The 20,001-nt window shown below is 39.9% G+C and overlaps 38 non-coding genes and 2 pseudogenes across 38 annotated transcripts; all 40 read right to left on the reverse strand.

Moving 5' to 3' along the window:
* Positions 1-325: 325 nt before the first annotated feature.
* Positions 326-444, reverse strand: LOC146021600 (5S ribosomal RNA). Its single transcript, XR_014451079.1, has one exon. It is a non-coding gene; the product is annotated as a 5S ribosomal RNA (ribosomal RNA).
* A 344-nt stretch (positions 445-788) lies between these two features.
* LOC146023472 (5S ribosomal RNA) lies at positions 789-907 on the reverse strand. The gene has a single exon (XR_014452888.1). It is a non-coding gene; the product is annotated as a 5S ribosomal RNA (ribosomal RNA).
* Positions 908-1,253: 346 nt separating this feature from the next.
* LOC146022757 (5S ribosomal RNA) lies at positions 1,254-1,372 on the reverse strand. The gene has a single exon (XR_014452198.1). It is a non-coding gene; the product is annotated as a 5S ribosomal RNA (ribosomal RNA).
* A 345-nt stretch (positions 1,373-1,717) lies between these two features.
* On the reverse strand, positions 1,718-1,836 carry LOC146022185 (5S ribosomal RNA). Its single transcript, XR_014451651.1, has one exon. It is a non-coding gene; the product is annotated as a 5S ribosomal RNA (ribosomal RNA).
* A 344-nt stretch (positions 1,837-2,180) lies between these two features.
* LOC146021805 (5S ribosomal RNA) lies at positions 2,181-2,299 on the reverse strand. Its single transcript, XR_014451282.1, has one exon. It is a non-coding gene; the product is annotated as a 5S ribosomal RNA (ribosomal RNA).
* A 345-nt stretch (positions 2,300-2,644) lies between these two features.
* On the reverse strand, positions 2,645-2,763 carry LOC146022874 (5S ribosomal RNA). Its single transcript, XR_014452313.1, has one exon. It is a non-coding gene; the product is annotated as a 5S ribosomal RNA (ribosomal RNA).
* A 344-nt stretch (positions 2,764-3,107) lies between these two features.
* On the reverse strand, positions 3,108-3,226 carry LOC146021819 (5S ribosomal RNA). The gene has a single exon (XR_014451294.1). It is a non-coding gene; the product is annotated as a 5S ribosomal RNA (ribosomal RNA).
* A 345-nt stretch (positions 3,227-3,571) lies between these two features.
* LOC146021848 (5S ribosomal RNA) lies at positions 3,572-3,690 on the reverse strand. The gene has a single exon (XR_014451322.1). It is a non-coding gene; the product is annotated as a 5S ribosomal RNA (ribosomal RNA).
* A 345-nt stretch (positions 3,691-4,035) lies between these two features.
* LOC146021850 (5S ribosomal RNA) lies at positions 4,036-4,154 on the reverse strand. The gene has a single exon (XR_014451323.1). It is a non-coding gene; the product is annotated as a 5S ribosomal RNA (ribosomal RNA).
* A 346-nt stretch (positions 4,155-4,500) lies between these two features.
* LOC146022186 (5S ribosomal RNA) lies at positions 4,501-4,619 on the reverse strand. Its single transcript, XR_014451652.1, has one exon. It is a non-coding gene; the product is annotated as a 5S ribosomal RNA (ribosomal RNA).
* Positions 4,620-4,963: 344 nt separating this feature from the next.
* On the reverse strand, positions 4,964-5,084 carry LOC146025233 (5S ribosomal RNA; annotated as a pseudogene).
* A 345-nt stretch (positions 5,085-5,429) lies between these two features.
* Positions 5,430-5,548, reverse strand: LOC146022188 (5S ribosomal RNA). Its single transcript, XR_014451654.1, has one exon. It is a non-coding gene; the product is annotated as a 5S ribosomal RNA (ribosomal RNA).
* Positions 5,549-5,892: 344 nt separating this feature from the next.
* On the reverse strand, positions 5,893-6,011 carry LOC146021830 (5S ribosomal RNA). Its single transcript, XR_014451305.1, has one exon. It is a non-coding gene; the product is annotated as a 5S ribosomal RNA (ribosomal RNA).
* A 345-nt stretch (positions 6,012-6,356) lies between these two features.
* Positions 6,357-6,475, reverse strand: LOC146023440 (5S ribosomal RNA). Its single transcript, XR_014452858.1, has one exon. It is a non-coding gene; the product is annotated as a 5S ribosomal RNA (ribosomal RNA).
* Positions 6,476-6,820: 345 nt separating this feature from the next.
* Positions 6,821-6,939, reverse strand: LOC146023683 (5S ribosomal RNA). The gene has a single exon (XR_014453092.1). It is a non-coding gene; the product is annotated as a 5S ribosomal RNA (ribosomal RNA).
* Positions 6,940-7,285: 346 nt separating this feature from the next.
* Positions 7,286-7,404, reverse strand: LOC146024930 (5S ribosomal RNA; annotated as a pseudogene).
* Positions 7,405-7,749: 345 nt separating this feature from the next.
* On the reverse strand, positions 7,750-7,868 carry LOC146022189 (5S ribosomal RNA). The gene has a single exon (XR_014451655.1). It is a non-coding gene; the product is annotated as a 5S ribosomal RNA (ribosomal RNA).
* A 344-nt stretch (positions 7,869-8,212) lies between these two features.
* On the reverse strand, positions 8,213-8,331 carry LOC146023475 (5S ribosomal RNA). The gene has a single exon (XR_014452890.1). It is a non-coding gene; the product is annotated as a 5S ribosomal RNA (ribosomal RNA).
* A 345-nt stretch (positions 8,332-8,676) lies between these two features.
* LOC146021851 (5S ribosomal RNA) lies at positions 8,677-8,795 on the reverse strand. Its single transcript, XR_014451324.1, has one exon. It is a non-coding gene; the product is annotated as a 5S ribosomal RNA (ribosomal RNA).
* Positions 8,796-9,140: 345 nt separating this feature from the next.
* LOC146021852 (5S ribosomal RNA) lies at positions 9,141-9,259 on the reverse strand. The gene has a single exon (XR_014451325.1). It is a non-coding gene; the product is annotated as a 5S ribosomal RNA (ribosomal RNA).
* A 346-nt stretch (positions 9,260-9,605) lies between these two features.
* On the reverse strand, positions 9,606-9,724 carry LOC146024006 (5S ribosomal RNA). Its single transcript, XR_014453404.1, has one exon. It is a non-coding gene; the product is annotated as a 5S ribosomal RNA (ribosomal RNA).
* A 345-nt stretch (positions 9,725-10,069) lies between these two features.
* On the reverse strand, positions 10,070-10,188 carry LOC146023116 (5S ribosomal RNA). The gene has a single exon (XR_014452544.1). It is a non-coding gene; the product is annotated as a 5S ribosomal RNA (ribosomal RNA).
* Positions 10,189-10,534: 346 nt separating this feature from the next.
* LOC146024546 (5S ribosomal RNA) lies at positions 10,535-10,653 on the reverse strand. Its single transcript, XR_014453922.1, has one exon. It is a non-coding gene; the product is annotated as a 5S ribosomal RNA (ribosomal RNA).
* A 345-nt stretch (positions 10,654-10,998) lies between these two features.
* LOC146022190 (5S ribosomal RNA) lies at positions 10,999-11,117 on the reverse strand. Its single transcript, XR_014451656.1, has one exon. It is a non-coding gene; the product is annotated as a 5S ribosomal RNA (ribosomal RNA).
* Positions 11,118-11,461: 344 nt separating this feature from the next.
* LOC146021842 (5S ribosomal RNA) lies at positions 11,462-11,580 on the reverse strand. The gene has a single exon (XR_014451316.1). It is a non-coding gene; the product is annotated as a 5S ribosomal RNA (ribosomal RNA).
* A 345-nt stretch (positions 11,581-11,925) lies between these two features.
* On the reverse strand, positions 11,926-12,044 carry LOC146023889 (5S ribosomal RNA). Its single transcript, XR_014453290.1, has one exon. It is a non-coding gene; the product is annotated as a 5S ribosomal RNA (ribosomal RNA).
* Positions 12,045-12,997: 953 nt separating this feature from the next.
* On the reverse strand, positions 12,998-13,116 carry LOC146023110 (5S ribosomal RNA). Its single transcript, XR_014452538.1, has one exon. It is a non-coding gene; the product is annotated as a 5S ribosomal RNA (ribosomal RNA).
* A 346-nt stretch (positions 13,117-13,462) lies between these two features.
* Positions 13,463-13,581, reverse strand: LOC146022191 (5S ribosomal RNA). The gene has a single exon (XR_014451657.1). It is a non-coding gene; the product is annotated as a 5S ribosomal RNA (ribosomal RNA).
* Positions 13,582-13,925: 344 nt separating this feature from the next.
* LOC146021601 (5S ribosomal RNA) lies at positions 13,926-14,044 on the reverse strand. The gene has a single exon (XR_014451080.1). It is a non-coding gene; the product is annotated as a 5S ribosomal RNA (ribosomal RNA).
* Positions 14,045-14,389: 345 nt separating this feature from the next.
* On the reverse strand, positions 14,390-14,508 carry LOC146021598 (5S ribosomal RNA). The gene has a single exon (XR_014451077.1). It is a non-coding gene; the product is annotated as a 5S ribosomal RNA (ribosomal RNA).
* Positions 14,509-14,853: 345 nt separating this feature from the next.
* Positions 14,854-14,972, reverse strand: LOC146021853 (5S ribosomal RNA). The gene has a single exon (XR_014451326.1). It is a non-coding gene; the product is annotated as a 5S ribosomal RNA (ribosomal RNA).
* Positions 14,973-15,316: 344 nt separating this feature from the next.
* On the reverse strand, positions 15,317-15,435 carry LOC146021854 (5S ribosomal RNA). The gene has a single exon (XR_014451327.1). It is a non-coding gene; the product is annotated as a 5S ribosomal RNA (ribosomal RNA).
* Positions 15,436-15,780: 345 nt separating this feature from the next.
* Positions 15,781-15,899, reverse strand: LOC146023891 (5S ribosomal RNA). Its single transcript, XR_014453292.1, has one exon. It is a non-coding gene; the product is annotated as a 5S ribosomal RNA (ribosomal RNA).
* A 346-nt stretch (positions 15,900-16,245) lies between these two features.
* On the reverse strand, positions 16,246-16,364 carry LOC146021855 (5S ribosomal RNA). Its single transcript, XR_014451328.1, has one exon. It is a non-coding gene; the product is annotated as a 5S ribosomal RNA (ribosomal RNA).
* A 346-nt stretch (positions 16,365-16,710) lies between these two features.
* LOC146022192 (5S ribosomal RNA) lies at positions 16,711-16,829 on the reverse strand. Its single transcript, XR_014451658.1, has one exon. It is a non-coding gene; the product is annotated as a 5S ribosomal RNA (ribosomal RNA).
* A 344-nt stretch (positions 16,830-17,173) lies between these two features.
* Positions 17,174-17,292, reverse strand: LOC146021865 (5S ribosomal RNA). The gene has a single exon (XR_014451338.1). It is a non-coding gene; the product is annotated as a 5S ribosomal RNA (ribosomal RNA).
* A 345-nt stretch (positions 17,293-17,637) lies between these two features.
* Positions 17,638-17,756, reverse strand: LOC146024571 (5S ribosomal RNA). Its single transcript, XR_014453944.1, has one exon. It is a non-coding gene; the product is annotated as a 5S ribosomal RNA (ribosomal RNA).
* Positions 17,757-18,101: 345 nt separating this feature from the next.
* LOC146022768 (5S ribosomal RNA) lies at positions 18,102-18,220 on the reverse strand. The gene has a single exon (XR_014452210.1). It is a non-coding gene; the product is annotated as a 5S ribosomal RNA (ribosomal RNA).
* Positions 18,221-18,564: 344 nt separating this feature from the next.
* On the reverse strand, positions 18,565-18,683 carry LOC146023892 (5S ribosomal RNA). Its single transcript, XR_014453293.1, has one exon. It is a non-coding gene; the product is annotated as a 5S ribosomal RNA (ribosomal RNA).
* A 953-nt stretch (positions 18,684-19,636) lies between these two features.
* LOC146021856 (5S ribosomal RNA) lies at positions 19,637-19,755 on the reverse strand. Its single transcript, XR_014451329.1, has one exon. It is a non-coding gene; the product is annotated as a 5S ribosomal RNA (ribosomal RNA).
* Between the last annotated feature and the right edge of the window lie 246 nt (positions 19,756-20,001).

The raw sequence follows: 20,001 nt of genomic DNA on the forward strand, positions 1-20,001 counted from the left end.
GCCCTCTTCTCTTCTATCACCAGGTAAGCTAATAAAAAAGCTTCCTAACTGTTTTTGCTTACTGAAAAAAATCATGTGTTGGTAATGTAAAAAGACCTACAGGACATGATATTAGCAGGGGATCTTAAATGAAACTACTAAAGAGGCTCAACACTGTTTAGCTGCCAAACGCAGTTGGAATTGGGCCTAAACAGTGTGGTAAGTCTTTAGGTGATGGCTATTGTGTCTGTTTGACCTCTTACAAATGTCTCTACAGGCAATAAAAAGAAAAAGTTTCCAATTTAAATAGCTAGAGAATAAAAACAATTTGCCAGTAATGTGAAAAAACCTACAGCACCTGGTATTCCCATGTGGTCTCCCACCCAAGTACTAACCAGGCCCAACACTGCTTAGCTTCCAAGATCAGACGAGATTGGGCCTATCCAATGTGGTATGGCTGTAGGTGAGATACAGGCACTTTTTGCCCTCTTCTACTTCTATCACCAGGTAAGCTAATAAAAAAGTTTCGTAACTGTTTTTGCTTACTGAAAAAAATCATGTTTTGGCAATGTAAAAAGACCTACATGACATGATATAAGCAGGGGATCTTAAATTAAACTACTAAAGAGGCTCAACACTGTTTAGCTGCCAAAAGCAGTTGGAATTGGGCCTAAACAGTGTGGTAAGTCTTTAGGTGATGGCTATTGTGTATGTTTGACCTCTTCTAAATGTCTGTGCTGGCAATAAAAAGAAAAAGTTTCCAATTTAAATAGATAGAGAATAAAAACAATTTGACAGTAATGTGAAAAAACCTACAGCACCTGGTGTTCCCATGTGGTCTCCCACCCAAATACTAACCAGGCCCAACACTGCTTAGCTTCCAAGATCAGACGAGATTGGGCCTATCCAATGTGGTATGGCTGTAGGTGAGATACATGCACTTTTTTTCCCTCTTCTACTTCTATCACCAGGTAAGCTAATAAAAAAGTTTCCTAACTGTTTTGGCTTAATGAAAAAAATCATGTTTTGGTAATGTAAAAAGACCTACAGGACATGATATTAGCAGGGGATCTTAAATGAAACTACTAAAGAGGCTCATACATTGTTTAGCTGCCAAAAGCAGTTGGAATTGGGCCTAAACAGTGTGGTAAGTCTTTAGGTGATGGCTATTATGTCTGTTTGACCTCTTCCAAATGTCTGTACTGGCAATAAAAAGAAAAAGTTTCCAATATAAATAGCTAGAGAATAAAAACAATTTGCCAGTAATGTGAAAAAACCTACAGCACCTGGTGTTCCCATGTGGTCTCCCACCCAAGTACTAACCAGGCCCAACACTGCTTAGCTTCCAAGATCAGACGAGATTGGGCATATCCAATGTGGTATGGCTGTAGGTGAGATAGAGGCACTTTTTTGCCCTCTTCTACTTCTATCACCAGGTAAGCTAATAAAAAAGTTTCGTAACTGTTTTTGCTTACTGAAAAAAATCATGTGTTGGCAATGTAAAAAGACCTACAGGACATGATATTAGCAGGGGATCTTAAATTAAACTACTAAAGAGGCTCAACACTGTTTAGCTGCCAAAAGCAGTTGGAATTGGGCCTAAACAGTGTGGTAAGTCTTTAGGTGATGGCTATTGTGTCTGTTTGACCTCTTCCAAATGTCTGTACTGGCAATAAAAAGAAAAAGTTTCCAATTTAAATAGCTAGAGAATAAAAACAATTTGCCAGTAATGTGAAAAAACCTACAGCACCAGGTGTTCCCATGTGGTCTCCCACCCAAGTACTAACCAGGCCCAACACTGCTTAGCTTCCAAGATCAGACGAGATTGGGCCTATCCAATGTGGTATGGCTGTAGGTAAGATACATGCTCTTTTTTGCCCTCTTCTCTTCTATCACCAGGTAAGCTAATAAAAAAGCTTCCTAACTGTTTTTGCTTACTGAAAAAAATCATGTGTTGGTAATGTAAAAAGACCTACAGGACATGATATTAGCAGGGGATCTTAAATGAAACTACTAAAGAGGCTCAACACTGTTTAGCTGCCAAACGCAGTTGGAATTGGGCCTAAACAGTGTGGTAAGTCTTTAGGTGATGGCTATTGTGTCTGTTTGACCTCTTACAAATGTCTCTACAGGCAATAAAAAGAAAAAGTTTCCAATTTAAATAGCTAGAGAATAAAAACAATTTGCCAGTAATGTGAAAAAACCTACAGCACCTGGTATTCCCATGTGGTCTCCCACCCAAGTACTAACCAGGCCCAACACTGCTTAGCTTCCAAGATCAGACGAGATTGGGCATATCCAATGTGGTATGGCTGTAGGTGAGATACATGCACTTTTTTGCCCTCTTCTACTTCTATCACCAGGTAAGCTAATAAAAAAGTTTCGTAACTGTTTTTGCTTACTGAAAAAAATCATGTGTTGGCAATGTAAAAAGACCTACAGGACATGATATTAGCAGGGGATCTTAAATTAAACTACTAAAGAGGCTCAACACTGTTTAGCTGCCAAAAGCAGTTGGAATTGGGCCTAAACAGTGTGGTAAGTCTTTAGGTGATGGCTATTGTGTATGTTTGACCTCTTCTAAATGTCTGTGCTGGCAATAAAAAGAAAAAGTTTCCAATTTAAATAGATAGAGAATAAAAACAATTTGCCAGTAATGTGAAAAAACCTACAGCACCTGGTGTTCCCATGTGGTCTCCCACCCAAGTACTAACCAGGCCCAACACTGCTTAGCTTCCAAGATCAGACGAGATTGGGCCTATCCAATGTGGTATGGCTGTAGATGAGATACATGCTCTTTTTTGCCCTCTTCTCTTCTATCACCAGGTAAGCTAATAAAAAAGCTTCCTAACTGTTTTTGCTTACTGAAAAAAATCATGTGTTGGTAATGTAAAAAGACCTACAGGACATGATATTAGCAGGGGATCTTAAATGAAACTACTAAAGAGGCTCAACACTGTTTAGCTGCCAAACGCAGTTGGAATTGGGCCTAAACAGTGTGGTAAGTCTTTAGGTGATGGCTATTGTGTCTGTTTGACCTCTTACAAATGTCTCTACAGGCAATAAAAAGAAAAAGTTTCCAATTTAAATAGCTAGAGAATAAAAACAATTTGCCAGTAATGTGAAAAAACCTACAGCACCTGGTATTCCCATGTGGTCTCCCACCCAAGTACTAACCAGGCCCAACACTGCTTAGCTTCCAAGATCAGACGAGATTGGGCATATCCAATGTGGTATGGCTGTAGGTGAGATACAGCCACTTTTTTGCCCTCTTCTACTTCTATCACCAGGTAAGCTAATAAAAAAGTTTCGTAACTGTTTTTGCTTACTGAAAAAAATCATGTGTTGGCAATGTAAAAAGACCTACAGGACATGATATTAGCAGGGGATCTTAAATTAAACTACTAAAGAGCCTCAACACTGTTTAGCTGCCAAAAGCAGTTGGAATTGGGCCTAAACAGTGTGGTAAGTCTTTAGGTGATGGCTATTGTGTATGTTTGACCTCTTCTAAATGTCTGTGCTGGCAATAAAAAGAAAAAGTTTCCAATTTAAATAGATAGAGAATAAAAACAATTTGCCAGTAATGTGAAAAAACCTACAGCACCTGGTGTTCCCATGTGGTCTCCCACCCAAGTACTAACCAGGCCCAACACTGCTTAGCTTCCAAGATCAGACGAGATTGGGCCTATCCAATGTGGTATGGCTGTAGGTGAGATACATGCACTTTTTTGCCCTCTACTACTTCTATCACCAGGTAAGCTAATAAAAAAGTTTCGTAACTGTTTTTGCTTACTGAAAAAAATCATGTGTTGGCAATGTAAAAAGACCTACATTACATGATATTAGCAGGGGATCTTAAATTAAACTACTAAAGAGGCTCAACACTGTTTAGCTGCCAAAAGCAGTTGGAATTGGGCCTAAACAGTGTGGTAAGTCTTAAGGTGATGGCTATTGTGTATGTTTGACCTCTTCTAAATGTCTGTGCTGGCAATAAAAAGAAAAAGTTTCCAATTTAAATAGATAGAGAATAAAAACAATTTGCCAGTAATGTGAAAAAACCTACAGCACCTGGTGTTCCCATGTGGTCTCCCACCCAAGTACTAACCAGGCCCAACACTGCTTAGCTTCCAAGATCAGACGAGATTGGGCCTATCCAATGTGGTATGGCTGTAGGTGAGATACATGCACTTTTTTGCCCTCTACTACTTCTATCACCAGGTAAGCTAATAAAAAAGTTTCCTAACTGTTTTGGCTTAATGAAAAAAATCATGTTTTGGTAATGTAAAAAGACCTACAGGACATGATATTAGCAGGGGATCTTAAATGAAACTACTAAAGAGGCTCATACACTGTTAAGCTGCCAAAAGCAGTTGGAATTGGGCCTAAACAGTGTGGTAAGTCTTTAGGTTATGGCTATTGTGTCTGTTTGACCTCTTCCAAATGTCTGTACTGGCAATAAAAAGAAAAAGTTTCCAATTTAAATAGCTAGAGAATAAAAACAATTTGCCAGTAATGTGAAAAAACCTACAGCACCAGGTGTTCCCATGTGGTCTCCCACCCAAGTACTAACCAGGCCCAACACTGCTTAGCTTCCAAGATCAGACGAGATTGGGCCTATCCAATGTGGTATGGCTGTAGGTGAGATACATGCTCTTTTTTGCCCTCTTCTCTTCTATCACCAGGTAAGCTAATAAAAAAGCTTCCTAACTGTTTTTGCTTACTGAAAAAAATCATGTGTTGGTAATGTAAAAAGACCTACAGGACATGATATTAGCAGGGGATCTTAAATGAAACTACTAAAGAGGCTCAACACTGTTTAGCTGCCAAAAGCAGTTGGAATTGGGCCTAAACAGTGTGGTAAGTCTTTAGGTGATGGCTATTGTGTATGTTTGACCTCTTCTAAATGTCTGTGCTGGCAATAAAAAGAAAAAGTTTCCAATTTAAATAGATAGAGAATAAAAACAATTTGCCAGTAATGTGAAAAAACCGACAGCACCAGGTGTTCCCATGTGGTCTCCCACCCCTGTATACTAACCAGGCCCAACACTGCTTAGCTTCCAAGATCAGACGATATTGGGCCTATCCAATGTGGTATGGCTGTAGGTGAGATACAGGCACTTTTTTGCCCTCTTCTACTTCTATCACCAGGTAAGCTAATAAAAAAGTTTCCTAACTGTTTTTGCATACTGAAAAAAATCATGTTTTGGCAATGTAAAAAGACCTACATGACATGATATAAGCAGGGGATCTTAAATTAAACTACTAAAGAGGCTCAACACTGTTTAGCTGCCAAAAGCAGTTGGAATTGGGCCTAAACAGTGTGGTAAGTCTTTAGGTGATGGCTATTGTGTATGTTTGACCTCTTCTAAATGTCTGTGCTGGCAATTAAAAGAAAAAGTTTCCAATTTAAATAGATAGAGAATAAAAACAATTTGACAGTAATGTGAAAAAACCTACAGCACCAGGTGTTCCCATGTGGTCTCCCACCCAAGTACTAACCAGGCCCAACACTGCTTAGCTTCCAAGATCAGACGAGATTGGGCCTATCCAATGTGGTATGGCTGTAGGTGAGATACATGCTCTTTTTTGCCCTCTTCTCTTCTATCACCAGGTAAGCTAATAAAAAAGCTTCCTAACTGTTTTTGCTTACTGAAAAAAATCATGTGTTGGTAATGTAAAAAGACCTACAGGACATGATATTAGCAGGGGATCTTAAATGAAACTACTAAAGAGGCTCAACACTGTTTAGCTGCCAAAAGCAGTTGGAATTGGGCATAAACAGTGTGGTAAATCTTTAGGTGATGGCTATTGTGTCTGTTTGACCTCTTACAAATGTCTCTACAGGCAATAAAAAGAAAAAGTTTCCAATTTAAATAGCTAGAGAATAAAAACAATTTGCCAGTAATGTGAAAAAACCTACAGCACCTGGTATTCCCATGTGGTCTCCCACCCAAGTACTAACCAGGCCCAACACTGCTTAGCTTCCAAGATCAGACGAGATTGGGCATATCCAATGTGGTATGGCTGTAGGTGAGATACAGCCACTTTTTTGCCCTCTTCTACTTCTATCACCAGGTAAGCTAATAAAAAAGTTTCGTAACTGTTTTTGCTTACTGAAAAAAATCATGTGTTGGCAATGTAAAAAGACCTACAGGACATGATATTAGCAGGGGATCTTAAATTAAACTACTAAAGAGGCTCAACACTGTTTAGCTGCCAAAAGCAGTTGGAATTGGGCCTAAACAGTGTGGTAAGTCTTTAGGTGATGGCTATTGTGTATGTTTGACCTCTTCTAAATGTCTGTGCTGGCAATAAAAAGAAAAAGTTTCCAATTTAAATAGATAGAGAATAAAAACAATTTGCCAGTAATGTGAAAAAACCTACAGCACCTGGTGTTCCCATGTGGTCTCCCACCCAAGTACTAACCAGGCCCAACGCTGCTTAGCTTCCAAGATCAGACGAGATTGGGCCTATCCAATGTGGTATGGCTGTAGGTGAGATACATGCACTTTTTTGCCCTCTACTACTTCTATCACCAGGTAAGCTAATAAAAAAGTTTCGTAACTGTTTTTGCTTACTGAAAAAAATCATGTGTTGGCAATGTAAAAAGACCTACAGGACATGATATTAGCAGGGGATCTTAAATTAAACTACTAAAGAGGCTCAACACTGTTTAGCTGCCAAAAGCAGTTGGAATTGGGCCTAAACAGTGTGGTAAGCCTTAAGGTGATGGCTATTGTGTATGTTTGACCTCTTCTAAATGTCTGTGCTGGCAATAAAAAGAAAAAGTTTCCAATTTAAATAGATAGAGAATAAAAACAATTTGCCAGTAATGTGAAAAAACCTACAGCACCTGGTGTTCCCATGTGGTCTCCTACCCAAGTACTAACCAGGCCCAACACTGCTTAGCTTCCAAGATCAGACGAGATTGGGCCTATCCAATGTGGTATGGCTGTAGGTGAGATACATGCACTTTTTTGCCCTCTACTACTTCTATCACCAGGTAAGCTAATAAAAAAGTTTCCTAACTGTTTTGGCTTAATGAAAAAAATCATGTTTTGGTAATGTAAAAAGACCTACAGGACATGATTTTAGCAGGGGATCTTAAATGAAACTACTAAAGAGGCTCATACACTGTTAAGCTGCCAAAAGCAGTTGGAATTGGGCCTAAACAGTGTGGTAAGTCTTTAGGTTATGGCTATTGTGTCTGTTTGACCTCTTCCAAATGTCTGTACTGGCAATAAAAAGAAAAAGTTTCCAATTTAAATAGCTAGAGAATAAAAACAATTTGCCAGTAATGTGAAAAAACCTACAGCACCAGGTGTTCCCATGTGGTCTCCCACCCAAGTACTAACCAGGCCCAACACTGCTTAGCTTCCAAAATCAGACGATATTGGGCCTATACAATGTGGTATGGCTGTAGGTGAGATAAAGGCACTTTTTTGCCCTCTTCTACTTCTATCACCAGGTAAGCTAATAAAAAAGTTTCCTAACTGTTTTTGCATACTGAAAAAAATCATGTTTTGGCAATGTAAAAAGACCTACATGACATGATATAAGCAGGGGATCTTAAATTAAACTACTAAAGAGGCTCAACACTGTTTAGCTGCCAAAAGCAGTTGGAATTGGGCCTAAACAGTGTGGTAAGTCTTTAGGTGATGGCTATTGTGTATGTTTGACCTCTTCTAAATGTCTGTGCTGGCAATTAAAAGAAAAAGTTTCCAATTTAAATAGATAGAGAATAAAAACAATTTGACAGTAATGTGAAAAAACCTACAGCACCAGGTGTTCCCATGTGGTCTCCCACCCAAGTACTAACCAGGCCCAACACTGCTTAGCTTCCAAGATCAGACGAGATTGGGCCTATCCAATGTGGTATGGCTGTAGGTGAGATACATGCTCTTTTTTGCCCTCTTCTCTTCTATCACCAGGTAAGCTAATAAAAAAGCTTCCTAACTGTTTTTGCTTACTGAAAAAAATCATGTGTTGGTAATGTAAAAAGACCTACAGGACATGATATTAGCAGGGGATCTTAAATGAAACTACTAAAGAGGCTCAACACTGTTTAGCTGCCAAAAGCAGTTGGAATTGGGCATAAACAGTGTGGTAAATCTTTAGGTGATGGCTATTGTGTCTGTTTGACCTCTTACAAATGTCTCTACAGGCAATAAAAAGAAAAAGTTTCCAATTTAAATAGCTAGAGAATAAAAACAATTTGCCAGTAATGTGAAAAAACCTACAGCACCTCGTATTCCCATGTGGTCTCCCACCCAAGTACTAACCAGGCCCAACACTGCTTAGCTTCCAAGATCAGACGAGATTGGGCATATCCAATATGGTATGGCTGTAGGTGAGATACAGCCACTTTTTTGCCCTCTTCTACTTCTATCACCAGGTAAGCTAATAAAAAAGTTTCGTAACTGTTTTTGCTTACTGAAAAAAATCATGTGTTGGCAATGTAAAAAGACCTACAGGACATGATATTAGCAGGGGATCTTAAATTAAACTACTAAAGAGGCTCAACACTGTTTAGCTGCCAAAAGCAGTTGGAATTGGGCCTAAACAGTGTGGTAAGTCTTTAGGTGATGGCTATTGTGTATGTTTGACCTCTTCTAAATGTCTGTGCTGGCAATAAAAAGAAAAAGTTTCCAATTTAAATAGATAGAGAATAAAAACAATTTGCCAGTAATGTGAAAAAACCTACAGCACCTGGTGTTCCCATGTGGTCTCCCACCCAAGTACTAACCAGGCCCAACACTGCTTAGCTTCCAAGATCAGACGAGATTGGGCCTATCCAATGTGGTATGGCTGTAGGTGAGATACATGCACTTTTTTGCCCTCTACTACTTCTATCACCAGGTAAGCTAATAAAAAAGTTTCGTAACTGTTTTTGCTTACTGAAAAAAATCATGTGTTGGCAATGTAAAAAGACCTACAGGACATGATATTAGCAGGGGATCTTAAATTAAACTACTAAAGAGGCTCAACACTGTTTAGCTGCCAAAAGCAGTTGGAATTGGGCCTAAACAGTGTGGTAAGCCTTAAGGTGATGGCTATTGTGTATGTTTGACCTCTTCTAAATGTCTGTGCTGGCAATAAAAAGAAAAAGTTTCCAATTTAAATAGATAGAGAATAAAAACAATTTGCCAGTAATGTGAAAAAACCTACAGCACCTGGTGTTCCCATGTGGTCTCCCACCCAAGTACTAACCAGGCCCAACACTGCTTAGCTTCCAAGATCAGACGAGATTGGGCCTATCCAATGTGGTATGGCTGTAGGTGAGATACATGCACTTTTTTGCCCTCTACTACTTCTATCACCAGGTAAGCTAATAAAAAAGTTTCCTAACTGTTTTGGCTTAATGAAAAAAATCATGTTTTGGTAATGTAAAAAGACCTACAGGACATGATTTTAGCAGGGGATCTTAAATGAAACTACTAAAGAGGCTCATACACTGTTAAGCTGCCAAAAGCAGTTGGAATTGGGCCTAAACAGTGTGGTAAGTCTTTAGGTTATGGCTATTGTGTCTGTTTGACCTCTTCCAAATGTCTGTACTGGCAATAAAAAGAAAAAGTTTCCAATTTAAATAGCTAGAGAATAAAAACAATTTGCCAGTAATGTGAAAAAACCTACAGCACCAGGTGTTCCCATGTGGTCTCCCACCCAAGTACTAACCAGGCCCAACACTGCTTAGCTTCCAAGATCAGATGATATTGGGCCTATCCAATGTGGTATGGCTGTAGGTGAGATACAGGCACTTTTTTGCCCTCTTCTACTTCTATCACCAGGTAAGCTAATAAAAAAGTTTCCTAACTGTTTTTGCATACTGAAAAAAATCATGTTTTGGCAATGTAAAAAGACCTACATGACATGATATAAGCAGGGGATCTTAAATTAAACTACTAAAGAGGCTCAACACTGTTTAGCTGCCAAAAGCAGTTGGAATTGGGCCTAAACAGTGTGGTAAGTCTTTAGGTGATGGCTATTGTGTATGTTTGACCTCTTCTAAATGTCTGTGCTGGCAATAAAAAGAAAAAGTTTCCAATTTAAATAGATAGAGAATAAAAACAATTTGACAGTAATGTGAAAAAACCTACAGCACCTGGTGTTCCCATGTGGTCTCCCACCCAAGTACTAACCAGGCCCAACACTGCTTAGCTTCCAAGATCAGACGAGATTGGGCCTACCCAATGTGGTATGGCTGTAGGTGAGATACATGCACTTTTTTGCCCTCTTCTACTTCTATCACCAGGTAAGCTAATAAAAAAGTTTCCTAACTGTTTTGGCTTAATGAAAAAAATCATGTTTTGGTAATGTAAAAAGACCTACAGGACATGATATTAGCAGGGGATCTTAAATGAAACTGCTAAAGAGGCTCATACACTGTTTAGCTGCCAAAAGCAGTTGGAATTGGGCCTAAACAGTGTGGTAAGTCTTTAGGTGATGGCTATTATGTCTGTTTGACCTCTTCCAAATGTCTGTACTGGCAATAAAAAGAAAAAGTTTCCAATTTAAATAGCTAGAGAATAAAAACAATTTGCCAGTAATGTGAAAAAACCTACAGCACCTGTTGTTCCCATGTGGTCTCCCACCCAAGTACTGACGAGGCCCAACACTGCTTAGCTTCCAAGATCAGACGAGATTGGGCATATCCAATGTGGTATGGCTGTAGGTGAGATAGAGGCACTTTTTTGCCCTCTTCTACTTCTATCACCAGGTAAGCTAATAAAAAAGTTTCGTAACTGTTTTTGCTTACTGAAAAAAATCATGTGTTGGCAATGTAAAAAGACCTATAGGACATGATATTAGCAGGGGATCTTAAATTAAACTACTAAAGAGGCTCAACACTGTTTAGCTGCCAAAAGCAGTTGGAATTGGGCCTAAACAGTGTGGTAAGTCTTTAGGTGATGGCTATTGTGTATGTTTGACCTCTTCTAAATGTCTGTGCTGGCAATAAAAAGAAAAAGTTTCCAATTTAAATAGCTAGAGAATAAAAACAATTTGCCAGTAATGTGAAAAAACCTACAGCACCAGGTGTTCCCATGTGGTCTCCCACCCAAGTACTAACCAGGCCCAACACTGCTTAGCTTCCAAGATCAGACGAGATTGGGCCTATCCAATGTGGTATGGCTGTAGGTGAGATACATGCTCTTTTTTGCCCTCTTCTCTTCTATCACCAGGTAAGCTAATAAAAAAGCTTCCTAACTGTTTTTGCTTACTGTAAAAAATCATGTGTTGTTAATGTAAAAAGACCTACAGGACATGATATTAGCAGGGGATCTTAAATGAAACTACTAAAGAGGCTCAACACTGTTTAGCTGCCAAAAGCAGTTGGAATTGGGCCTAAACAGTGTGGTAAGTCTTTAGGTGATGGCTATTGTGTCTGTTTGACCTCTTACAAATGTCTCTACAGGCAATAAAAAGAAAAAGTTTCCAATTTAAATAGCTAAAGAATAAAAACAATTTGCCAGTAATGTGAAAAAACCTACAGCACCTGGTATTCCCATGTGGTCTCCCACCCAAGTACTAACCAGGCCCAACACTGCTTAGCTTCCAAGATCAGACGAGATTGGGCATATCCAATGTGGTATGGCTGTAGGTGAGCTACAGCCACTTTTTTGCCCTCTTCTACTTCTATCACCAGGTAAGCTAATAAAAAAGTTTTGTAACTGTTTTTGCTTACTGAAAAAAATCATGTGTTGGCAATGTAAAAAGACCTACAGGACATGATATTAGCAGGGGATCTTAAATTAAACTACTAAAGAGGCTCAACACTGTTTAGCTGCCAAAAGCAGTTGGAATTGGGCCTAAACAGTGTGGTAAGTCTTTAGGTGATGGCTATTGTGTATGTTTGACCTCTTCTAAATGTCTGTGCTGGCAATAAAAAGAAAAAGTTTCCAATTTAAATAGATAGAGAATAAAAACAATTTGCCAGTAATGTGAAAAAACCTACAGCACCTGGTGTTCCCATGTGGTCTCCCACCCAAGTACTAACCAGGCCCAACACTGCTTAGCTTCCAAGATCAGACGAGAATGGGCCTATCCAATGTGGTATGGCTGTAGGTGAGATACAGGCACTTTTTTTGCCCTCTTCTACTTCTATCACCAGGTAAGCTAATAAAAAAGTTTCCTAACTGTTTTTGCTTACTGAAAAAAATCATGTTTTGGCAATGTAAAAAGACCTACATGACATGATATAAGCAGGGGATCTTAAATTAAACTACTAAAGAGGCTCAACACTGTTTAGCTGCCAAAAGCAGTTGGAATTGGGCCTAAACAGTGTGGTAAGTCTTTAGGTGATGGCTATTGTGTATGTTTGACCTCTTCTAAATGTCTGTGCTGGCAATAAAAAGAAAAAGGGTACTTGTGAGTTATCTGGACGCCCGATTTTTTGATTGTATGCCTTAAGTTAAGGCATACAATCAGATGCGATGCGATGCGATATCGCATCGCATCGCATCGCATCGCATGCGACCATCGGATGCGATGACCCGATTTTTCCATAGGAATCAATGTTAAAATGATTCCTATGGAAAAAGGGGTCCTTTTCATACCCCTACTATCCAAGTGGGCATGGAGTTGGATATAAACCTGTGGCGAGCGTAGCGAGCCACCGAGCCCGAAGCGTGGCGAGCGAAGCGAGCCCCGCGAGGGGACGGTATGTCCCCTCGCGGGGCTCGCTTCGCTCGCCACGCTTCGGGCTCGGTGGCTCGCTACGCTCGCCACAGGTTTATATCCAACTCCATGCCCACTTGGATAGTAGGGGTATGAAAAGGACCCCTTTTTCCCATTGAATTCCATGTTAAAATGGACTCAGTCCATTTTAACATTGTTTCCTATGGAAAAATCGGGTCATCGCATCGCATCGCATCGCATCCGATGGTCGCATGCGATGCGATGCGATGTGCCCGATCCGACCCGATTTAGAAATCGGGCGTCCGGATAACTCACAAGTACCAGAAAAAGTTTCCAATTTAAATAGATAGAGAACAAAAACAATTTGACAGTAATGTGAAAAAACCTACAGCACCTGGTGTTCCCATGTGGTCTCCCACCCAAGTACTAACCAGGCCCAACACTGCTTAGCTTCCAAGATCAGACGAGATTGAGCCTATCCAATGTGGTATGGCTGTAGGTGAGATACATGCACTTTTTTGCCCTCTTCTACTTCTATCACCAGGTAAGCTAATAAAAAAGTTTCCTAACTGTTTTGGCTTAATGAAAAAAATCATGTTTTGGTAATGTAAAAAGACCTACAGGACATGATATTAGCAGGGGATCTTAAATGAAACTACTAAAGAGGCTCATACACTGTTTAGCTGCCAAAAGCAGTTGGAATTGGGCCTAAACAGTGTGGTAAGTCTTTAGGTGATGGCTATTGTGTATGTTTGACCTCTTCTAAATGTCTGTGCTGGCAATAAAAAGAAAAAGTTTCCAATTTAAATAGATAGAGAATAAAAACAATTTGCCAGTAATGTGAAAAAACCTACAGCACCAGGTGTTCCCATGTGGTCTCCCACCCAAGTACTAACCAGGCCCAACACTGCTTAGCTTCCAAGATCAGACGAGATTGGGCCTATCCAATGTGGTATGGCTGTAGGTGAGATACATGCTCTTTTTTGCCCTCTTCTCTTCTATCACCAGGTAAGCTAATAAAAAAGCTTCCTAACTGTTTTTGCTTACTGAAAAAAATCATGTGTTGGTAATGTAAAAAGACCTACAGGACATGATATTAGCAGGGGATCTTAAATGAAACTACTAAAGAGGCTCAACACTGTTTAGCTGCCAAAAGCAGTTGGAATTGGGCCTAAACAGTGTGGTAAGTTTTTAGGTGATGGCTATTGTGTCTGTTTGACCTCTTACAAATGTCTCTACAGGCAATAAAAAGAAAAAGTTTCCAATTTAAATAGCTAGAGAATAAAAACAATTTGCCAGTAATGTGAAAAAACCTACAGCACCTGGTATTCCCATGTGGTCTCCCACCCAAGTACTAACCAGGCCCAACACTGCTTAGCTTCCAAGATCAGACGAGATTGGGCCTATCCAATGTGGTATGGCTGTAGGTGAGATACATGCACTTTTTTGCCCTCTTCTACTTCTATCACCAGGTAAGCTAATAAAAAAGTTTCGTAACTGTTTTTGCTTACTGAAAAAAATCATGTGTTGGCAATGTAAAAAGACCTACAGGACATGATATTAGCAGGGGATCTTAAATTAAACTACTAAAGAGGCTCAACACTGTTTAGCTGCCAAAAGCAGTTGGAATTGGGCCTAAACAGTGTGGTAAGTCTTTAGGTGATGGCTATTGTGTCTGTTTGACCTCATCCAAATGTCTGTACTGGCAATAAAAAGAAACAGTTTCCAATTTAAATAGCTAGAGAATAAAAACAATTTGCCAGTAATGTGAAAAAACCTACAGCACCTGGTGTTCCCATGTGGTCTCCCACCCAAGTACTAACCAGGCCCAACACTGCTTAGCTTCCAAGATCAGACGAGATTGGGCATATTCAATGTAGTATGGCTGTAGGTGAGATAAAGCCACTTTTTTGCCCTCTTCTACTTCTATCACCAGGTAAGCTAATAAAAAAGTTTCGTAACTGTTTTTGCTTACTGAAAAAAATCATGTGTTGGCAATGTAAAAAGACCTACAGGACATGATATTAGCAGGGGATCTTAAATTAAACTACTAAAGAGGCTCAACACTGTTTAGCTGCCAAAAGCAGTTGGAATTGGGCCTAAACAGTGTGGTAAGTCTTTAGGTGATGGCTATTGTGTATGTTTGACCTCTTCTAAATGTCTGTGCTGGCAATAAAAAGAAAAAGTTTCCAATTTAAATAGATAGAGAATAAAAACAATTTGCCAGTAATGTGAAAAAACCTACAGCACCTGGTGTTCCCATGTGGTCTCCCACCCAAGTACTAACCAGGCCCAACACTGCTTAGCTTCCAAGATCAGACGAGATTGGGCCTATCCAATGTGGTATGGCTGTAGGTGAGATACATGCTCTTTTTTGCCCTCTTCTCTTCTATCACCAGGTAAGCTAATAAAAAAGCTTCCTAACTGTTTTTGCTTACTGAAAAAAATCATGTGTTGGTAATGTAAAAAGACCTACAGGACATGATATTAGCAGGGGATCTTAAATGAAACTACTAAAGAGGCTCAACACTGTTTAGCTGCCAAAAGCAGTTGGAATTGGGCCTAAACAGTGTGGTAAGTCTTTAGGTGATGGCTATTGTGTCTGTTTGACCTCTTACAAATGTCTCTACAGGCAATAAAAAGAAAAAGTTTCCAATTTAAATAGCTAAAGAATAAAAACAATTTGCCAGTAATGTGAAAAAACCTACAGCACCTGGTATTCCCATGTGGTCTCCCACCCAAGTACTAACCAGGCCCAACACTGCTTAGCTTCCAAGATCAGACGAGATTGGGCATATCCAATGTGGTATGGCTGTAGGTGAGCTACAGCCACTTTTTTGCCCTCTTCTACTTCTATCACCAGGTAAGCTAATAAAAAAGTTTCGTAACTGTTTTTGCTTACTGAAAAAAATCATGTGTTGGCAATGTAAAAAGACCTACAGGACATGATATTAGCAGGGGATCTTAAATTAAACTACTAAAGAGGCTCAACACTGTTTAGCTGCCAAAAGCAGTTGGAATTGGGCCTAAACAGTGTGGTAAGTCTTTAGGTGATGGCTATTGTGTATGTTTGACCTCTTCTAAATGTCTGTGCTGGCAATAAAAAGAAAAAGTTTCCAATTTAAATAGATAGAGAATAAAAACAATTTGCCAGTAATGTGAAAAAACCTACAGCACCTGGTGTTCCCATGTGGTCTCCCACCCAAGTACTAACCAGGCCCAACACTGCTTAGCTTCCAAGATCAGACGAGAATGGGCCTATCCAATGTGGTATGGCTGTAGGTGAGATACAGGCTCTTTTTTTGCCCTCTTCTACTTCTATCACCAGGTAAGCTAATAAAAAAGTTTCCTAACTGTTTTTGCTTACTGAAAAAAATCATGTTTTGGCAATGTAAAAAGACCTACATGACATGATATAAGCAGGGGATCTTAAATTAAACTACTAAAGAGGCTCAACACTGTTTAGCTGCCAAAAGCAGTTGGAATTGGGCCTAAACAGTGTGGTAAGTCTTTAGGTGATGGCTATTGTGTATGTTTGACCTCTTCTAAATGTCTGTGCTGGCAATAAAAAGAAAAAGTTTCCAATTTAAATAGATAGAGAATAAAAACAATTTGACAGTAATGTGAAAAAACCTACAGCACCTGGTGTTCCCATGTGGTCTCCCACCCAAGTACTAACCAGGCCCAACACTGCTTAGCTTCCAAGATCAGACGAGATTGGGCCTATCCAATGTGGTATGGCTGTAGGTGAGATACATGCACTTTTTTGCCCTCTTCTACTTCTATCACCAGGTAAGCTAATAAAAAAGTTTCCTAACTGTTTTGGCTTAATGAAAAAAATCATGTTTTGGTAATGTAAAAAGACCTACAGGACATGATATTAGCAGGGGATCTTAAATGAAACTACTAAAGAGGCTCATACACTGTTTAGCTGCCAAAAGCAGTTGGAATTGGGCCTAAACAGTGTGGTAAGTCTTTAGGTGATGGCTATTGTGTATGTTTGACCTCTTCTAAATGTCTGTGCTGGCAATAAAAAGAAAAAGTTTCCAATTTAAATAGATAGAGAATAAAAACAATTTGCCAGTAATGTGAAAAAACCTACAGCACCAGGTGTTCCCATGTGGTCTCCCACCCAAGTACTAACCAGGCCCAACACTGCTTAGCTTCCAAGATCAGACGAGATTGGGCCTATCCAATGTGGTATGGCTGTAGGTGAGATACATGCTCTTTTTTGCCCTCTTCTCTTCTATCACCAGGTAAGCTAATAAAAAAGCTTCCTAACTGTTTTTGCTTACTGAAAAAAATCATGTGTTGGTAATGTAAAAAGACCTACAGGACATGATATTAGCAGGGGATCTTAAATGAAACTACTAAAGAGGCTCAACACTGTTTAGCTGCCAAAAGCAGTTGGAATTGGGCCTAAACAGTGTGGTAAGTTTTTAGGTGATGGCTATTGTGTCTGTTTGACCTCTTACAAATGTCTCTACAGGCAATAAAAAGAAAAAGTTTCCAATTTAAATAGCTAGAGAATAAAAACAATTTGCCAGTAATGTGAAAAAACCTACAGCACCTGGTATTCCCATGTGGTCTCCCACCCAAGTACTAACCAGGCCCAACACTGCTTAGCTTCCAAGATCAGACGAGATTGGGCATATCCAATGTGGTATGGCTGTAGGTGAGATACAGCCACTTTTTTGCCCTCTTCTACTTCTATCACCAGGTAAGCTAATAAAAAAGTTTCGTAACTGTTTTTGCTTACTGAAAAAAATCATGTGTTGGCAATGTAAAAAGACCTACAGGACATGATATTAGCAGGGGATCTTAAATTAAACTACTAAAGAGGCTCAACACTGTTTAGCTGCCAAAAGCAGTTGGAATTGGGCCTAAACAGTGTGGTAAGTCTTTAGGTGATGGCTATTGTGTATGTTTGACCTCTTCTAAATGTCTGTGCTGGCAATAAAAAGAAAAAGTTTCCAATTTAAATAGATAGAGAATAAAAACAATTTGCCAGTAATGTGAAAAAACCTACAGCACCTGGTGTTCCCATGTGGTCTCCCACCCAAGTACTAACCAGGCCCAACACTGCTTAGCTTCGAAGATCAGACGAGATTGGGCCTATTCAATGTAGTATGGCTGTAGGTGAGATACAGCCACTTTTTTGCCCTCTTCTACTTCTATCACCAGGTAAGCTAATAAAAAAGTTTCGTAACTGTTTTTGCTTACTGAAAAAAATCATGTGTTGGCAATGTAAAAAGACCTACAGGACATGATATTAGCAGGGGATCTTAAATTAAACTACTAAAGAGGCTCAACACTGTTTAGCTGCCAAAAGCAGTTGGAATTGGGCCTAAACAGTGTGGTAAGTCTTTAGGTGATGGCTATTGTGTATGTTTGACCTCTTCTAAATGTCTGTGCTGGCAATAAAAAGAAAAAGTTTCCAATTTAAATAGATAGAGAATAAAAACAATTTGCCAGTAATGTGAAAAAACCTACAGCACCTGGTGTTCCCATGTGGTCTCCCACCCAAGTACTAACCAGGCCCAACACTGCTTAGCTTCCAAGATCAGACGAGATTGGGCATATCCAATGTGGTATGGCTGTAGGTGAGCTACAGCCACTTTTTTGCCCTCTTCTCTTCTATCACCAGGTAAGCTAATAAAAAAGTTTTGTAACTGTTTTTGCTTACTGAAAAAAATCATGTGTTGGCAATGTAAAAAGACCTACAGGACATGATATTAGCAGGGGATCTTAAATTAAACTACTAAAGAGGCTCAACACTGTTTAGCTGCCAAAAGCAGTTGGAATTGGGCCTAAACAGTGTGGTAAGTCTTTAGGTGATGGCTATTGTGTATGTTTGACCTCTTCTAAATGTCTGTGCTGGCAATAAAAAGAAAAAGTTTCCAATTTAAATAGATAGAGAATAAAAACAATTTGCCAGTAATGTGAAAAAACCTACAGCACCTGGTGTTCCCATGTGGTCTCCCACCCAAGTACTAACCAGGCCCAACACTGCTTAGCTTCCAAGATCAGACGAGAATGGGCCTATCCAATGTGGTATGGCTGTAGGTGAGATACAGGCACTTTTTTTGCCCTCTTCTACTTCTATCACCAGGTAAGCTAATAAAAAAGTTTCCTAACTGTTTTTGCTTACTGAAAAAAATCATGTTTTGGCAATGTAAAAAGACCTACATGACATGATATAAGCAGGGGATCTTAAATTAAACTACTAAAGAGGCTCAACACTGTTTAGCTGCCAAAAGCAGTTGGAATTGGGCCTAAACAGTGTGGTAAGTCTTTAGGTGATGGCTATTGTGTATGTTTGACCTCTTCTAAATGTCTGTGCTGGCAATAAAAAGAAAAAGGGTACTTGTGAGTTATCTGGACGCCCGATTTTTTGATTGTATGCCTTAAGTTAAGGCATACAATCAGATGCGATGCGATGCGATATCGCATCGCATCGCATCGCATGCGACCATCGGATGCGATGACCCGATTTTTCCATAGGAATCAATGTTAAAATGATTCCTATGGAAAAAGGGGTCCTTTTCATACCCCTACTATCCAAGTGGGCATGGAGTTGGATATAAACCTGTGGCGAGCGTAGCGAGCCACCGAGCCCGAAGCGTGGCGAGCGAAGCGAGCCCCGCGAGGGGACGGTATTCCGTGTCCCCTCGCGGGGCTCGCTACGCTCGCCACGCTTCGGGCTCGGTGGCTCGCTACGCTCGCCACAGGTTTATATCCAACTCCATGCCCACTTGGATAGTAGGGGTATGAAAAGGACCCCTTTTTCCCATTGAATTCCATGTTAAAATGGACTCAGTCCATTTTAACATTGTTTCCTATGGAAAAATCGGGTCATCGCATCGCATCGCATCGCATCCGATGGTCGCATGCGATGCGATGCGATGTGCCCGATCCGACCCGATTTAGAAATCGGGCGTCCGGATAACTCACAAGTACCAGAAAAAGTTTCCAATTTAAATAGATAGAGAATAAAAACAATTTGACAGTAATGTGAAAAAACCTACAGCACCTGGTGTTCCCATGTGGTCTCCCACCCAAGTACTAACCAGGCCCAACACTGCTTAGCTTCCAAGATCAGACGAGATTGGGCCTATCCAATGTGGTATGGCTGTAGGTGAGATACATGCACTTTTTTGCCCTCTTCTACTTCTATCACCAGGTAAGCTAATAAAAAAGTTTCCTAACTGTTTTGGCTTAATGAAAAAAATCATGTTTTGGTAATGTAAAAAGACCTACAGGACATGATATTAGCAGGGGATCTTAAATGAAACTACTAAAGAGGCTCATACACTGTTTAGCTGCCAAAAGCAGTTGGAATTGGGCCTAAACAGTGTGGTAAGTCTTTAGGTGATGGCTATTGTG

The sequence above is a fragment of the Crinia signifera genome, chromosome 7 (assembly GCF_055691185.1).
Source record: "Crinia signifera chromosome 7, ASM5569118v1, whole genome shotgun sequence".
Taxonomy (NCBI): Eukaryota; Metazoa; Chordata; class Amphibia; order Anura; family Myobatrachidae; genus Crinia; species Crinia signifera.